Source organism: Macrobrachium rosenbergii, chromosome 19, assembly GCF_040412425.1.
Source record: "Macrobrachium rosenbergii isolate ZJJX-2024 chromosome 19, ASM4041242v1, whole genome shotgun sequence".
NCBI classification, from domain to species: Eukaryota; Metazoa; Arthropoda; class Malacostraca; order Decapoda; family Palaemonidae; genus Macrobrachium; species Macrobrachium rosenbergii.
Window position 1 is genome coordinate 32,282,732 of NC_089759.1, and position 6,425 is coordinate 32,289,156.

Consider the following 6,425-nt stretch of genomic DNA (forward strand, 5'->3'; position numbering starts at 1 on the left):
AAATTGTAAAAAAAAAAAAAACGAAAAAGAAAAAAGTACAATGTTGCTGAAACCATGTTGATGAAATTTTTGTATCAACAAAGTCGTTTACGTGATAGGTTAAGGGATACAAATAATTTAATTACTTTTTCGTGATGGATCGTTGGGAGATTAATGCGGCTTCCGAAGACTTTTCAGTAGTGCGTCTTTAATCGAAAGTTTAGTGTGATGGAGATGAAGAATGGGAAAACAAAACCAGCTGGACGAAAAGAAAAATGACGAAGATACAAGACTGAAGATTGAGAGTGGGGGAGGTAAGCTCGTAAACATTGCTGAAGCAACATGAAATTCACAAAAAAATTGTTACATGCCCACACGTATACACATCCACACACACACACACACACACACACACACACACATCTATACTAATATATGGCATGGAAACAAATGGAAACCGGTCAAGACCTTTACCCGTCTGTTATTTTTTCACCTGTACTAATATGACACACACACACACACATATATATATATATATATATATATATATATATATATATATATATATATATATATATATATATATATATATATCTATAAGACAGCATTGTGGTTATTGCAATTACATATATATATATATATATATATATATATATATATATATATATATATATATATATATATATATATATATATACATACATATATACACATGTAATTGTACTAGCCACAATGCCCTCTTAACTTCTAAAATTCTTGGTGCTTTTTTGGATAAGCTTGTAATTATGGAACCCGGGTTCGTTTCTCGCTACCGGACATCACAATTTCTTAATATTTCTTGCACTTGGATCTTAAGGCTTTGCAGTGACAAGCGTATCCAAAAAAGTGCGAAGAATTCGAGAAGTTAAGAGGGCATTGTGGCTATTGCAATTACATATGTACCTGGTAAAAAGTGTCCAGTAGATTCTACATATATATACATACATACATAATACATACATACATGCATATATATATATGTGTGTATATATACAACCAGTTTTACGAGGCCATTATTAATATTAGCATTATTAATGACCAGCGAGATGAATTCTCATACCTGTTGTGTTGAGAATGATAATCATTTTCGGCACATAATGAATGTCAAAAACACTTTTATTGCTGTGTCTTATTTGACCCTCCCCAATCAAACTGCTCCTATTGTCGTAGGCAGTTACAGAACAAACTAAATTTGAAAAGCTTTCGTTTCCATTTAATCTGGAGTCTCCCAACCCTTCCTTCGTTAACGAGTGATGGCTGCAAGGGCCAATTAGGTGTGAAGGCAAAATTCGCTTCATTTCATCACTCAGGTTTTTTCCAGAGAAATTCAGTCTTGGGATTATTCCTTGCTGTTGCCAGAAGCGTCGTTATTGTTGTAGGTAATGTTGATATACTGCTGAAAGCTACTGCCCAACTACGTCGAAAGGTTTTATTATTGTTATATTTATAACTATGATTATTACTATTATTATTTCACTCAAAAGAATGTCGTTAAGTTCATATTGCAATTTCTCATGCTCTCGAATAAAGTCCTTTCCAGCAAGAGAGAAATTATGCAACTGCTGTCGGAGGCGAAGGCGCCAGTGAATCTTCGCCTTCGTCGGTCAGCCAGACTCTACCGGATGAAACATTCAGATCCCAGCCGATCGGAAAAGGCGTAGCCTCCCCCACCCCTAGCCTCTGAAAATCTCTCAAAATTTCCATAATTCGTTTGCGGGTATAAGTATGACTTAATTGCACTCCTGGGTTCATTCACCTTTCAGTTAATGGTAGAGAGAATAAATGAACTTTAGACTGCTACTGTATTCTTCTTCTTCTTCTTCTTCTTCTTCTTCTTATTATTATTATTATTATTATTATTATTATTATTATTATTATTATTATTATTATTATTATTATTATGAAACTTCAGTAAAACGAATGGCCGTCTAGATGCCGTCGAATTTATATTGAAGTTTCTCGATCTCGGATGAGTTTCTTTGTAGTAGCTGGTAAATAATATAACAGCTGTCTGAAGTTCATCTATTCTTTAATGCTCTGGTAGTTCTCTCGACCAGTAACGTCACATAATCACTTTTTTTCAATTCTATCTCATTTCTAAAAGCCGGCCATTGTTTATAATTAGCATAAGAGGATAGGCAGGACTTTCAGGATTCAGTAAAGTTTTCATGCGGATACAATCGAGCGGAACTTAAACACAGCGGGGAGTTTCCGTCGAGTTACCGGTGGGAGGCTCACCATAACTAGATTTTTCGTGGAAGTTTCTTAAGGGCGATGACGTTTCCGCGTCTCGCCAGCTATTATTTGCATTGGGCCTTCTTTAGAAAGGGGCCCATGTCCCTGGAGGGAGAGGAGCCGAATTCTGGGACTGGTTATACACCGACTGATGAATCCCTCATGATCAGAACCTACCGATCCCGTCCGAAAGATAGCTAACGAGATGACTTAAACATCGACGCCCTTACAAAGATTCCCTAACACCTGACAACTTCGGGCTTTCAGTACCGTAGGTGTACCACCTGAAACTTTACGGAAGAAACCCGTCGAGTTTAACTTACGCCTGGGTGTATGCGAAAGAAAACTTTACTAGTAATTCCTAGAGTCCTGCCTTTCCTCTTATCCTTATAATAAGCATTGGTCAGCTTTCAGCAAGTGTTACCATTGAAGACGAGAGTATTAAGAAGAACTGGGAAGGCTGTGTAATATCAGTTCAGCTGATGCCACTATCTTTTTCAACAGAACTTGTTTAATATATATATGCGCCTGTTTATATTATTATTATTATTATTATTATTATTATTTTCAACAGAATTTGTTTAATATGCACCTGTTTATATTATTATTATTATTATTATTATTATTATTATTATTATTATTATTATTATTATTATTATTATTTCTCTGTACCTTAAGAAACGTATAAGATAGGTATTTTGGGGTTAGTGTTACTTTCCGTCATTATTTTCTACATTGCACTGGTTGTGATGGTCACACTCAGTGTCAAATAACATCACTTCCCCATCAGAACAGATGCAATTCAAAGGAAGTTTACCCATGTTGCTTTCGCAGTTACTTTAAAACTTCGGGGAGGAGAGGAGAGTTTTCTTGTTACGATCATTGCCTGAGTTGTTGGTGTACTGGTTATGTTACATCAGGTTTTTTTTTTTTTTTTTTTGCAGAGGATTTTATTTTCCAGTTTATTCAGTTTTTTTCCGTAGGTAGGTGGTATTATATTTTTATCACTAAAAGGTTTTACCTATATGGATTTCTGTTGTACCTCTTCGTGCCTATTTAATTTGCAATTTAATAAAACGACATTCCCGTACACTTTCACAACCTGAAGAATAATACTTTCCGGCTAAAATGGCGTTGTATGTTCAACAAAAGATATAAGCCCCGTTAATCAGCATCTTTCTCTCTCTCCATATATATATATATATATATATATATATATATATATATATATATATATATATTTATATCTATAAACACACACATATATGTGTATATATATATATATATATATATATATATATATATATATATATGTGTGTGTGTGTGTGTGTGTGTGTGTGTGCGTGCGTATATGCAACTCATCATATCTCTGACACAGGCTAACTCTGAGCTGAAAGGGTGATGAAGTTTGTGCACAAGATTCCACAGGAGAGATGAAGAACTGCCAGAAAATGGAAGTTATATCTCTAGGGAGAGAGGATCAAAGGATTTGCCCCAACCATTGCCATAACACGGGGTTTTGTAACAGTTTGTTCAAATGATATTCCTTTATATATATACATGCGTATATGTACAAACACTATATTATATAAATAAGTGAATGTTTGTATATTTGTTTGTTTTCTATAGAAATCCGAACCGCTTGACAGGCCCAGACAAAATTTTGCACACGGCCTCAATGTCACACCAGAAAGGTTTTTAACTCAAAATCAAACCCCTACCCCGTGACAGACATACAAACACAGACAAAGCAAATGAAATTTTCGTTTTTACATCACCTTTTCCTTCAGTGTTACTGGGTTAATTCTCATTTTTCTCCTGACGCCCCACCTTTTATTCCATGCGCTGTCAGACATATGGTTTACCTATGACAATAAATCCAAATCCTGTATAACATAAATTTTTTATCAGAATTTACGTGAATTTTGGTCATAATTTATGATAATTATTAAAATAAGTGTTAAACATATACCTCACTGGTTGGTTGTATTGATAAATTAAATATTTTTGTCTTTGTTACAAAACATATTTCATAGCTGTAAAGCAATGAAACCAAACCAGCAGGTCCAAAGATTTTCTCCTTAAACAGTTGTCTTCCTCATTCGCCTATGCATAGTAGCTGCTAGCTCAACACGACGTGCAAGATGTATGATGACAGTATATCCTCTTTCTTTGTTAGTTCAAATGTGAATTTTCTCATTAATTCAATCGTTTCTTCTTAGTTTTTACCTTCGGAATTCGTTATAGTGATTACTTCGTAGCGTCACGATGGCGTATATTGTTATAAATTCAGTTTAAACGAGGTTTATGGGGTGTTAGGGCAACAACACTTCACTTCATTGTTGTTGCACGAGAGACAGACCTTTTCCCCTCCCACACACACACACACAAACACACAGACACACCTGAGCGCGAATTCCCCTTCCATCTTCCCTTCTTTTTCCCTGTCCCTCCCCTCCCATCCCCTTCCTCTTCCCCTCCCTTTCCCCTCCCCTCTCCCCTCACCCTGTCCCCCCTCCCATTCCCTCCCTCTTCCTCCTCCCCTTCCCCTTCCTTTATACTGTCATTCAGAGTTTTCCCAGGCAGTGACAGGTTGGTCAGCTAGTATATATATACATCTCCCAAAATATTTACATAAACTCGTGTTACACCTGCATATATATATATATATATATATATATATATATATATATATATATATATATATATATATATATATATATATATATTCCAAATAAGAAGACAATTTGATCAGGCACTTTTCCTATTTGTGAAATGAATTTTATAGGGCATGTTCCAAGGTTTTAGTGATAATGGGTGGATAGAGGCGGGTTATCGGATAAAAGGAGAGGAATTAAAACACTGTGAATGGAATATCGGATTTAGAGAGAAAGAGGGCGAGTGATCCCTATATAAATGGTGACAAAGTCCAAGTATAAAGGGAGAATACTGCAAAGAGGAAAACAGTGTACAGGTCAGCAGTCAACAATAAAATAGAAAGGAAACTGACAAAACGTATTAATTGCAACGGACGTGGGTTTAGATTGATGAATTGGATAAATAAAAAGAATACGTCCAAATACTCAATTGTCATTAATTAAAAGAACCTTTCGATTATCAAGAGAATTAGAAAAGCATAATTTTGAACTAGTGTAGTATGTTATCATAGTAAAGTATATAAATTAAAATTGGTAAAGCAATAAGAACCAAGATCGTACTAGCGACTTTGTAAAAAAAGAGAATCATAAATCTGAAAAGTTGTGTGATAATTCCACGTCAGTTGCTGAGCGTTATTTTTTCAGGACCGCAAAAGCACAGCAATCTAATATATTTGATACAAACTAGGTATCTGGGAAGCAGATGACTACTTAAAGCAGTCGTGAAATAAGTTGTAACTGTCAAAAAAAAAAATCTTTAAGACGTGACACTGGTAAATTTAATTGTGTATTAAAAAAAATAAGTGTTCCAGAGTAAAATAATATAAAAAAATTTTTTATTTTCACCTCACCCATACCTATGTATGCCTTTGTTATTTTTACGTTATAAGAAATGTAGCACTCACATGGACCAAGAGGGTCATAGTTTCATCCATCCGAAATCTTTTGAAGTCGAGTAATGCTGAATAAGAAGGAACGAGGTTTTTATTGTTAATTTGCCCGTAGGCAGTTTATATATATATATATATATATATATATATATATATATATATATATATATATATATATATATAGAGAGAGAGAGAGAGAGAGAGAGAGAGAGAGAGAGAGAGAGAGAGAGAGAGAGAGAGAGAGAGAGAGAGAGAGAGAGAGAATGGCATACAGCGGTCAACGCTGCTGACACATTTGTATGCTTTAACGGCTAAATCATAGCTGAACCCCTTTTGGAGAAAGCTTCCTCATCATGGGTAACCGCTTCATAAACCTGCAAACGGAACTCATTGGCTGAACGTAGAGCCCTTTACACACTCTATACCATTTTTTAGTTAAGTAAAATTTTGTGAAACCTATCATCTTTCATTTTTTCCAAAGGACCAACCCTTAAAACACATATCTCCATCATTTCACTGCACGAATGATGCACCTTAGATTATAACTTATCTCTTATTTACGTCACCTAGTCGGTGATTCGCGCCTTCTCTTCTCCCTTTCTGTCTACAAATGTCAATGGATTCC